The sequence below is a fragment of the Rhincodon typus genome, chromosome 25, assembly GCF_021869965.1.
Source record: "Rhincodon typus isolate 14 chromosome 25, sRhiTyp1.1, whole genome shotgun sequence".
Lineage (NCBI taxonomy): Eukaryota > Metazoa > Chordata > Chondrichthyes > Orectolobiformes > Rhincodontidae > Rhincodon > Rhincodon typus.
The window spans coordinates 12,174,089-12,187,207 of NC_063356.1; the positions used below are offsets into that span (position 1 = coordinate 12,174,089).

General features: G+C 40.5%; 1 pseudogene; it reads right to left on the bottom strand.

Moving 5' to 3' along the window:
- Positions 1-1,400: 1,400 nt before the first annotated feature.
- Positions 1,401-11,093, bottom strand: LOC109919763 (annotated as a pseudogene).
- Between the last annotated feature and the right edge of the window lie 2,026 nt (positions 11,094-13,119).

Consider the following 13,119-nt stretch of genomic DNA (forward strand, 5'->3'; position numbering starts at 1 on the left):
CAAGAAGAGTCTAGGCCCGAAACGTCAGCCTTCCTGCTCCTCTGATGCTGCTTGGCCTGCTGTGTTCATCCAGCTCTACACCTTGTTATCTCAGCATCTTTGAATCATTGGTTTGGATGATATTATACAATACACATCTCGAGTGAATATTTTGAAAAGTGGAAGGAACATTAAATTATCTTTCAGATGCTGGCCAACTATATATTACAAATATGACGTAATGTAATAAATTTAATTGCATATTATCTCTCAGACTATTTTGGAAGATTCAAGGACATGTCCACTAAAGTACAATCTATTCTGGAAATGGGATCCATTGTATTGAATTAATGGGAGCTTCAGGAATTGTTTGGATTTTGCAACTGTAGCCAGATCTGGACTTCATCAGCCCTCGGTCCAAATTTCAGAAAGAGCATCCATTTTGCAATCATTTCTCATGTCATCTGCAAATTCCTTGCAAATTTGCAAATTTCGGATTGAGTTACTGGGAGCTTACATCATTGCAAGTATGAAATCAATTGAGGCTCCCTCCGCATGAAAGGGACAAGAGATGGAAGAAGTTGGAGTATGTATTTCATAATTCTACTTTATTATTTTTTTTAGGAACTATTACAATGAAGAGATTCCAGAGAATAAGAAAAAGCCACTGAGTGATGTTGGTAACATATTCACAGCTAGTCAGGCCTCACTGCAGAGGGTATCCACCTTCAGCAGAAACATGCTAGTCTCTGGAGTGAATCACTGCTCTGAGAATACCTCACAGCTGAGTGTCAGAACCAAGAAAGAATAAAAGTGTAACACAATCAAACAGTGAGTATGTTTAGACTAAGTAGTGATTTATTTATCTGTTATTTCCATTTTCATTATTTTTGTTTATAATTCAGTGCAGAGCGTTGAGCATTAACTGCAGCAAAGTAGCCAATAGTATATCTTGGTTTATAAAGGTTCATCTATTTATTGGTGATATCACTGGACAAGCAATCCTGAGGCCCAGATTAACATTGTAGAGACATGTGCTCAGGCCCACAAGAGTAGCAGATGTTTCTTCCTTAAAACCTGGAATTGAAAACTACTGTCTGTAATGGTCACCATTAAACAATTATTGTTGATTATAAAAATGTGTCTGGTTCACTAATGGCGTTCAGGGAATGGAATTTAGCATCCTTACTTGATCTGACCTACATGTGACTCCAGATCTACAGCAAAATAGTTGGCTCTTAATGCTTCCCAAGGGCAATTATAGATGGACAATGAATGCTGGCTTTGCAGTGATGCCTGCAGCCTAAAAACAATTGCAGCTCGATGACAGCTGTTGCACTGAGGAATCATGTAATGGATTAACATCAACTCAAAATTACAAATTAGAATCTGGTTTCATTGACAATGTAAATGTAAAAAAATTAAACAGCCTTAGCCAAGCCCACACGGTTGTTCCCCATGTCAAAAATGGAATAACATTCTGTAATGAAAACATCTCCCAGAACCCAGAGGCTTCCACCAGTAACGCCAAATCCGCTGGAGCAGCTTCGTTGGTTGTTAAAATTTTGCTGGAAGGAAAACAGGAACAGTTAACACTGGGTCATATCTTCATCACCTTTAGCAATTGTAGATTAATCCCTAAAAATACATTACGTTTCATCTTTTGAAACTTTACAGGTAGTCTCGCAATTAATTGTTGTGCAATAACATACCTGCAAAGCGTAGGCCTGTGGGGAAAGAGGATAATCAACTCCATTGATTGTGAAAACCACATTGGGCATGTTGTTCAGATTGTTACAGTTTATGGTGTACTGTAAGGAAATAGAGACAGTATTCAGTCATTTTGCCAGTGTAAGGATTTAGGATAACTCAGTTACAGTGCAACTAATTAACCATTACTGAAATTAATGTGAGATGAAATTGGAATACATAGGCAGGCTGAAAAGAGACTCATTGCCTGTGGGACAGGCTATATTCAAGGCCTTTTTATATATTTGTTCAAGCTATGGCAGCATTGCTGGAGTCCAGACTGTTGATGATGGGAGATTAACTTATAGTAATGATACTTTAGCATCAAGGATAGATGGTTAGACTTTCCCTTGCTGGAGATGGTCATTGCCTCGTACATATGTGGTGTGCATTTTGCTTACCACTTATCAGCCAAGCACGAAGCCAAAATCTTGCCACGGATAGCCACAGAGGAGCTGAGATAATTGGCCTCCAACAGTCATAACCATCTTCATTTGTGCTTGGTACAACTTCATCTTGTTTAGTAACATCACACTATAATCATAGAACCCCTACAGTGCAGAGAGAGGCCATTTGGCTCATTAAGTCTACATTGGCCTTCCAAAGAGCATCCCACACCCATCCACCTCCAACTTTTCCCCTATCACACTGCATCTACCATGGCTAACCCACCAACCTGCACATCCCTGGATACAATGGGACATTTTGGCAGGGCCAATCCACCTAACCTGCACATCTTTGGACCATGGGAGGAAACTGGTGCACCCAGAGGAAACCCAAGCAGACACAGGGAGGATGTGCAAACTCCACACAGACAGTCACCCAAGGCTGGGATCAAACCTGGGTCTCTGTCACTGTGAGGCAACAGTGCCAACTACTGTGCCACTGTGCTGCCCACTAAATTATTTCTAAATGTTGATCTAAATTTCAGAGTGAGGTGTTGCATTTTGGAAGATGTAACAAGGCAAGGGATTACCCAATGAATGACAGATCACTCAGAAACACAGATAAACAGAGGGATCTTGGGGATATTGATGCACAGATCCCTAAAGGTGGCAGGGTAGGTTAATAAGTAGTTAAGAAGGTATACGGGACACTCGCCTTTATCAGTTGTGGCATAGATTATAATAGCAGAGGGGTTATGTTGGAACTATACAGGACCTTAGTTAGGTCACAACTGGAGTATTGTGTGCAGTTCTAGTCACCACATCATTGGAAGGATGTGATTTTGCTGGAAGGAGTACTATGGAGATTTGCCAGAATGTTGCCTGGTTGGAGCAGTTTAACTATGAAAAGAGGTTGGATAAACTTGGATTGTCTTCTTCAGAGCAGAGAAGGCAGAGAGGGGACCTGATTGAGGTGTGTATTATGAGGGATATGGACCAGATGAATTTGAAACAGCTGTCCCCTCTAGTTGATGGGTCAATAACAAGGGCCATAACTTTTAGTTGAAAGTCAGGAGGTTTAGAGGGGATTTGAGGATTTTTTTTTAAGATCAGAGCAATATAAGAACAGGAGTTAGCCATTCAATCCCTCAAGCCTATTCCACCATTAAATGATATCAAGGCTGATTTGTGACCTAATTCTATATGCATGCCTTTGGCCCATATCTCTTAATAACTTTGCTTAACAAACATTTATTTATCTCAGATTTAAAATTAACAACTGATTCGGCATCCACTGCCATTTATGAAAGAGATTTCCAAACACCTGCTGCCATTTCTTCAGCCTGAGAGTGGTTAATCTTATGGCCGCAGACGGCTGGTGGCCAAGTCATTGAGTGTATTTAAGACAGAGACAGACAGATTCCTGATTAGTAAGAGGATCAATGGTTATGGGGAGAAAGGCAGGAGAATGGGGTTGAGAAACGTATCAGCCATGTTCAAATGGCGGAGCAGACTTGATGGGCCGAATGGCCTAATTATGCTCCTATATCTTATGGTCTTTGTGTGCAGAATTGCTTTCTCATATCTCTCCAGAACATTCTAATACTACTTCTCAGACTGTGCCTCTAGTTCGAGAATCCCCAACCAGTGGAAATAATTTATCTACTCTGTCTTTTTCTGTTAATATCTTGAAGACTTTGATCAGATCATCCCTTAATGTTCCAAATTCTAGAGAAAACAGAACTAATTTGTATATTCTCTCCTCATAACTTAACTCCTGAAGTTCAAATGTCATTCTTGTAAACCATCGATACACTCCTTCCAAGGCCAATACGTCCTTCATAAGGTGTGGTGCCCAGAGGGTGATGGGAATCTGGAATGCACTGCCTGGGAGAGTAACTGAGGCCAGAAACTTCACAACCTTTAAAAAGTGCTTGGATAAGCATTCAAAATGTCATAACATTCAAGGCTATTGGTCGAGTACTAGAAAGTGGGATGAGTGTAGATTCAGAGTAGTAGTTTTGATTTATGTTTGTAGTGCCTCATATATATGGAATTTACTTTAACATGCGCAGCTGCTGAAAAATTGAGGCTGAGGGCATATATAAGAATTTGTAATGTTGAAACGAATACCATAAATCATGGCATATAAGTTGATTCATTGCATAAGATGATGCATTTTTTAACCTCCAAAATCATGCTTGTTGACATATTCAGAATGTAATTTGTCCCCCTGTTCAGCCACAACATACTATACTTACATTTATTGTCCATCATAATTATTTCACCCCAAAAATACATGTTTTACTTATCTGTACATTATAAGCCAGAGCAAAGACTCAAGCAGCCAATGTGGGTTGTGCTGCAAAGATGCACAGGAGTTTGAGACACACCTACTCTTTACAATTGGAAACTAATGACATGTTTAATAATATCTACCTACAGCCACACTAGAGCACATCTTTATACTCAGCATTTAAGTCAACCACTATTTTTAGGATGAATTTTTAAGGCCCTAAAGGCTGACTTGTATGCCAAGATCTATGGTTTATCTATTATCACTTTACAATAGGTAAAATGATCCACTGGAGGCTTCATTGTGAATAAATAACTAAGGCACACGCAGACACTCCTACAATGCATTCTATAGTGTTTACCTGGCCATAGTAAGTTGGAGTTGCCCCAATGTACTGCTGAATGGTGTAGATGGGATTGCTGGGACCAACAAGTAGAGAAGTGCCAGTATCAACAATGGCAGGACAACCTCCACTGCAGGCCACAACCTCACCATTGATTGTCACCCTGAGGGAGAGGAATGAATCAAGAGTTAGTCAAAGATCTAAAATAGCTACACAATTTGAATAAGTCTTACAAAGTTGAATTTTTAGGTTACCTGAGAAATAATGCATCCAGGAAATGTCAATGAGATCAGACAAAATAGCCTAAGTATTTATTTCTTCTTTTCTTTGAATTCAAATGTTTCAACTTATTTTATTAAACCGTTGTTTAATATTCAGTAGAGAAGTAGGAAGTATCAAGTTTCACATCCCACTGGCATGAACAGCAGTGGATCTAAAGATGCCAGGAATTGGTTCTCCAGCCCCAACTTGGGGATAGGCTGATGGGGCAATTATTCATGGACAGAGCAATCATATAGTTGAAAGTGATTTGTAATGACACCAACAGTTCCACAATGTAGAGGCATGGTTTTGGATGTGAAATTGGGTAAGTTCTCCCAATCAAATCAATGAGTCAACAGAACAGCCCCAGTGTATTGAGTTCTAAGCTGCTTGTGTCCTTGTGTGAACAGGAGTTAAACATCAAATAAAATATATTTTCCAATATTCATTGAAGGTAAATAGTGACTGAAAAATGGAAAGGCTGCAAATAAGATTTCTGCTATAATAAAAATGACACAAATGTTTCTTTGCTCCAATTTTAATAAAAAGCTGTTTCATTTGGATTTTGTCTCAAAATGAACTGATCTTTTTCCAGGTTGATTTATTGAAAGTCACTTTCAGAAGTATTCCTGATCTAATGATGAATCTAATGATGACCATAAACGCCGATAATTGGAAAAACCCATCTGGTTCACTAATGTCCTTTAGGGAAGGAAATTGCCATCCTTACCTGGTCTGGCCTACATGTGACTCCAGACCCACAGCAATGTGGTTGACTCTGAACTGCCCTCTGGGCAACTAGGGATGGGTAATAAATGTTGCCTGGTCAGTGATGCCCTCATCCTATGAATGAAAAAAATGATGGGAATCACTTACTTGTCGATGAGGATTTGCCAGTAGGCATCATACATGATGGGAACCCAGTTAATTTGACCAGTGTAGTGACTTGAATCCACTCCGCCAAATACAACTTCACTTCCAGACTCACCACCCTCTCTGTAAGAGAACAAAGGATATAAGGAAAGGTCAGAAGAAAAGAAACAATACCGTTAACACTGTCATAAATCTGCTTTTGAGGCTTAACATTTGACTGCCTATTCAATATTGTAACTAAATCTTTACGCCTCCAAATCATCTACAAAAAATCATTGATTGCAACATTGCTAGAAATACTCCAGGAAACTCAAAACATCCAATAAGAAGCTATCTGTTCACATCAATTAATTCTGCACTTTAAATGAATTACGTGGGATACAATCAGGGCTCTGTTAGATTCTATTGTCTTCAATTCTGAATTGGGCAGCTTGCATCATGGGTGGCATGGTGACTCTGTGGTTAGCACTGCTGCCTCACAGAGCCACGGACCTGGGTTCAATCCCATGCCCACAGCACTGGAAAGTCATCACCCAACACCCGCACCACTCCTAGAATCTGCCATGCCAATTCTCTTCTCCAAGATTCGGCCACCACGGAATACCATCACCTGCAAGTTTCCTCCAAACCATGCACCATCCTGACATGGAAATATATCACTATTCCTTCACTGTCACTCATTAATATCCTGGAACCCACTCCTAACAGCACCTACTCCACATGGCCATCCGTGGTTTAAAAAGGCAGCTCAACACCAACTTCACAATTTCGGTCGAAACACTGGCCAAGCCAGTCATGTCCACAACCCATGAATTACAAAAATAAACAGCTTGTATCCTGCACTCAAGTTCTGCTTTAGGCTTGAACCCATCATTTTGTGGCACAGGCAAGATTAGCACCAATTGAAGCAAGCTGACATTTTTTTTAGGTGAAAGCAGAAACATGAACTGGGAGAAATAAGGTGCAAAAACAAATGCATAACAGATGTTTACCTGGTCAGGTAGACAGAAAAGAGAGGCTCATCCACTAGTTGCTGAGAGATCATGTTCGCAAATACGGTTGTAGCTCCTGATGCTGCAAGAGCTGGGTAGCCCAAACCCAAAATTCCATCAAATTTAGCATAGGTAGAGAAACTGCCAGGTTCAGTCATACTTAACCCAAATTCTTGACTGCGGATAGCAATGTTTGAGACCTAGAAAAATCAGATCGAGTCACAAGTCAATGAGTTATTAGTGTTATTTTATAGCATTAACTTAAAATTCAAGAGACCCTCTGCTACATTTTCATTACTCATCTCTTCCAACAGTCTGACTTGTTGTGGATATTTAATAGAAGTGAATGTTCCTTGCCAAAAAGCCCCTTCCATCCCCTTTCAGGAATACCCCACTGTATTATGTTCCACTCAAATATATAGCTGGGCTATCCTTGCCCAGGATCAAGGGTCAAAAAGGGCTACCTCCTAATAGCTGCTAGTTGATCAGATTCTAGCACTTCTATTGAAGATCAGTGCCAGTGGGGAGGTGGAGCCTGCTGCCAGCCAGTACAACACCTGCCAATGACCAGGATTGTTGCTGGATCCCAGGCCACAGGCAAGTGGTGGTGGGTGGGATGGTGGGGAATGTGGTGGAGGTCACAGTAGTTTGGGAGCAAGGGCAGAGGGCTGGTTATTAGTGGACCCCCAACCTCTCCTGATGCCCAGTCCCTCAGCCAGCACCAATCACACATCTCCCGCTGCTCCAGAACCACTAAATAATTCCAACAGGGCTTGATATTGTGCTCCCTTCTACTGCATTAATTACCCACTCAAGGGCCTTAATTGGTGGCATAATGTCAAGGCCATCCATGTGGCGATGCATATCAGTGGGGTGGAAGCAGGACAGAGGTAATGTTCCCAATCGCCATTCTCACATCTGCTTTAATGCCCGACTACAGATGAGTACATGAAAGTGTACACAATATGTATGACTCATAAGGTCCTCCTATCTTTGACTTGAAACTATAACTTTGGAAAGCAATTATCACCATTATGTAGTTTGAATGATCTGGTAATGGTTACAACTTAGTCTGACTGTGTCATATCCCAGTATTCCAGTCATACTGCCTGTACCATACTGAATGGATACATCCTGGTTTTTGGAATAATATGTTGAGGACTTGCTTGGGTTGAATCTGTGATGTGTCACTGCAAAGCAGCATCCATTATATTAAAATATTTTGAAGGTTTGAACATTAAGCCCTGCCTTGGATCACGTACTTGTGGCCAAACCTCTTCATTGTTAAGATCTGAAAGTTAATTTTTGTACCCAAGGAGGGGTGGACAGGTGTGTGCATAAGTATGTATGCATTATTATTAAGCATTAATAGCATCGTTGTTTTGTGGATTTCATTCACTTTCGCTGTTTCAAAGTCTGTAATCTCCACTACCTTTGCCTGTAAGCATCCTACACAGGAGTAAAGGCTGTGCATGTTGTAACATTTAACTGTAGAGAATTATTTCCCACCAGTTAAAAATGGAAATATTTAGAGTCTAGGCAGGATTAAATCTCTGCTTTTTACACATTCTAATTAGAATATTCTAGACTTAAAAACTACATTTTAACTACATTGGATATATACTCATGTCATGTTAATCAAAATGATTTGACGCTCCCACCTTCAGGGTAATTCACTCCAGAATCAGGTTAGACACAAGCTGCAGATTTGTACTAAAAGTTTAATATCAGTAAAAAATAGAAATTGTTTGACACTGCTGTTAAATTTGCAATTGTAATCCATCCTACAATTCTTCCATCTCCAGACAGAGACAAAGAATAACAGTTAGAATCACCATGCTCTGTAAATTTCTCACAAACTCAGAAACAGCCAAATGACACTTTAGGGTTTCAACCAGTTTTATATGGATTATATGGATGTGTATTAGTTCAGAAATATTACTCTTTCCAATATGAGTTGAACAGCTGCCTGTAACAATCAGGAAAATCAAGGAGAGAAGCATATTTAACAACAGGGTAACATTTACTCACCACATGGTTGTTGGGAACAATAAATTGATGGTACCAGAGATTGGATGAGCCAGTGTCAAAGACAACCGTGAAGCTCTGTGGTGGATTCCCAATGCTGATTACTCCATAGTATGACAACTGTCAGAAATAGCAAGAAGACCACAATATATATACCAGAAATATATCAGAGTAACATGGTTTATTACTCTTATTGTTGTAAATACTGCATCTTATAATTTTTCTGCATTTTTGATTGTGGACTAAAATGGGAAAAGGATGTTTTAAAAGCCAAGGATTGTGGACGGGGTTGTTACACTTTTTTAAAAAGCAAGTTAATGAAACTCCTTGTAAGCTGTGTTGACACTGCTGCTTTGCTCAAGTAGGTGAAGCTTGTGGTAGATGGCCTGGCAGCAGCGAGGGTGTAACAGAGTGAGAATCAGCCAGCAACAAGTAGCTGATTGGTTTGTGAGGTTGTGACCAGTTGCCGACAACAACCAAGTGAGTGGCCCCTAGCCAGCTAAACAGCTTGTGGGTGTGAACGATACCAGCAGAAGCCTTTTTTACAGCTGCAAGAGACAGATAGTATGTCTTTCTTTCCAATATAATACAGAAAGCCTGAAGAAAGCCAGTTTATTTTCCATCACCAGTGGCTGTAAGGTATGGCTGTGACCAGTAACTAAGGCACTTTGCAGCTAATGTACCAACCATCTGTGTCACCCATAACAAAGAGAAAAGAACCTGGAGATGTGAGATTAAAGAACAACAAGTGTGGCAAGAAAAAGAATCATCTCAGCAAACAATGTTATCTGGGGCCATTGAACTGCTTTCCCAGATATTGCTTCTCTGAGTATAGACAGAATTTTATAAGGGGAATAGAAGGGTTACATGTCGACAGTTCATAGTTATTTACCTGCAGCTAGACTCTATTTGTTCATAATAAATAGAAGTTCTTGTATCGAAAGTTGGTCCTTGTCTTCTGTTAACCTGGTTCTATCAGAAAGGTAAACTGCGGAATTTTTGGATCTTGATAAAATCTTTAACTTTTGTGATGACTTTGAGAATAGCAGGGCTTGATTTGCAGCACACTACCCCAGCGAGACTTGACGTTATTCACTACACCCCTCAGGAAATATAAATCTCCCTCTCACTCATTTTTAAATCACATGATGCAAGAGGGGAAGTCTACAAACATAAGTGAGATATTGAACAGAACTTAATTGAGCCCACAAGGGCAGATGGGACAGTTTGGGGTGGAGTGGAGTGGGGTGGAGCAGGATGGGATGGGGTGGGGTGGGGTTGGGGAGGGTGGGGTGGGGTGGGATTGGGGAGGGTGGGGAGGGTGGGGTGGCGTGGGGTTGGGCAGGGTGGAATGGCAGAGATACTGCCATTCTGGTGCTTGACTCCATGTGAGGCAGCATTAAAGTCAAGGATTATTCATGTGTAAATGAAGGGTGACTTGGTATGAGGATAGTGGTCTCTGTGGAGTTATCGCACAATCAAAACTACTAAAATAAATGAAGTGGTTATTGCCACAGCCATGATAGGAGTACACAGTAATTAAGCCCCACTATTTCATAAGTTGTAATTAATGTATAATTGACCAATTGAATCATGATGAGGGCTGTTATGATTTGGTGACTGTAACCCTATTCCTGAGTCAAGAGGCCTGAGTTCAAGTCCTACCTGCTCCAGAGGTGTGTAATAACATCACTGAACAGGATGATCGGAAAATATGTTGAATCACCATGATGGACCTTTGTGGTAGATTTCCTATCTCTGAACCAGGAGGCCCAGGTTCAAGTTCCACCCGCACCAGTGGTGTATAATAACACCTCTGAACAGGTTGATTAGAAAATATCTTGAATCACCATGACGGATAACTTCCCCAACTTCAACTGCTAGGTAGGATAAAAGAAACTCACATGAAGTTTCATCAAAAGCAAATATAGTATTTACTATAAACAAACTCATCCGTTAGCAAATGATAAAATTGATTTTAACCACTAATATGCAAACATAAACTATATCCCCTTTAAAACCAAACACAAACACACTCATTCATACATAGGACAGAGGAGACAGACACCTCTGCAGAAATATCATGGGTGAAAAACTTAGGCAAAAAACAATGAGTTCTGTTGGTCAAGAGTTCAAACCACAAGGAAAGAGGTGACTTTCTCATAGATTTTTGGCAATGATACCATGTTGATAATGACTGAGTGATAGAAGGTCCTCATATCAGTAGCTGGTCAGTTGGACCTAGCTCTTTGCTCGACTTAAAAGTTCTTCCTTTCAGAATCTCTGAATTTTTTTTTTGCTTTTACTCCTAGAGGGAGAGAAAAAATAATTGTGTCTTTGCAGGCAGGCTTTCTGTAGGTTTGAGTTCAACAGCCCCTTCTCAGGCTTATAGCAATCTACAACATAAAAATGCAAAAGCTATTGTTAGGCAACTTTTCAATGCAGAAGCACCAGCTTATCTCACAAAAGTATCAACATTATATTATGTGACCAGTAAGTGAACAGCACATACTTTTGACCAGCAAGTTTCAAAAACAAAAACATGCCTAGTATTTTCTGTGTAGCAATGCAGTACTTAAACTTTCGTTTTACCCAGTTTATATTCAAACAGTATATGATGCATTTTTTTTTCCATTATTCATCTGATTTCTGTTCTTGGAGCTTTTTACTGTGCAAATTGCTGTTCCTTAGGCCTACAACACAATTGTGTCTATACTCAAAAAGTAACTGATTTCAATCATAATGATTCCAACATATTCCTGCTTGTGTGACGGAGAAAGAAAAAGTGAAAATTTCCACTCCTAATTTGTATTCAAGGTCTCTATCATAGGTCATAGTTATGTTCACTGGGTAAGGTCAATGTGAGGCTCAGCTTTGAACAGCCACTGCTTTCAAGGTAAAAGCTCAAGTCAAGAATGGGCACTTTACTTTCTTTATTCATTCATGGGATGAGGGCATCACTGGCTAGGCAGTATTTATTTCCCATCCTTAATTGCCTAGAGGGCAGTTAAGAGTCGACCACATTGTTGTGGATCTGGAGTCACGTGTAGGCCAGACCAGGTAAGGATGGCAGTTTCCTTCCCTAAAGGACATCAGTGAATCAGATGGTTTTTCCAACAGTCAACAGTGGATTCACAGTCATCATTAGACTCTTAATTTCAGATATTGATTGAATTCAAATTCCACCATCTGCCACGGTGGGATTCAAACCCGGGTCCCCGGAACATTATCTGGGTCTCTGGATTAACAGTCTTGAATTAACTTGGATGAATTCAGCAGGAGAAACCTACAGTCCTATCTCTAGCAATGTTTCTCTCTCAACAGATGCTGCCAGGCTTGCTGAGTTTTTCCAGCACTTGTTGTTTTAATTCCAGTTGGTCATGTCTAGTACCCACATAAATGTTAGCAGAATATGGGTCCTCATTTGTGAGGCTGACACAAACAAAGCAGGACATTTTGTCTGAGCTCTGTGCTATGCATTATAGAATTAGACTGGCTTTGGGGAGTAAGAAGGTGAGTTAATCCATCACGGCAATAGCTGTCATAACATTTTCTGTCACCTAAAATTACCTCATGTCATATATATTCACCTTTTTTTTTCCAGTTCACTTTTTTTTCAGTTTGTGATCTTCCATTCTTACTTACTCACTAACCCGTGGAAGCAATCATTTGTTATGCAACTTCTCAAGTCCATTTCAAAATGTTGAATTTTTTTACCTTTCCTTTGTTATTTGTATCTGCAGGATTTTCAGATGGTGGAGTTTCCAGCCCCACCACAGAGAATGAGAGAGTGGGAACAAAACATCCACACCAATCACGGTAGCCCCTCCCTGGTAACACACCTGGGAGCCTCCAGTGGCCAAAGGTACAAGCCTCTGCTGCTCACTCAGCAATTGGTCGATTGGTCGGCAGATTCCCAGCAGTGCCACCAGGAGCAGTGACTGCTGCGCGAACTACAAGTATGCCCACCAGCCTGAGTCCTAGGACTAGACCAAGTTAGTCCTGGGATCTCTGAGCGAATACAGAATGGGATGCTCCTTAAAATTGGGTCAGGGGTGGGCCGGTATGCGATGGGAAAGTCGTCAGGGGATTTAAAAAGCTGAGCAACCAACCATGCACTACATCCAGCCCTGCAAACTTGCTGGCAGGAGCCTGCAAAATGCTGCAAAATATCTTTTCATCACCGATGTTATTTTACTGGTTTGAAATTAT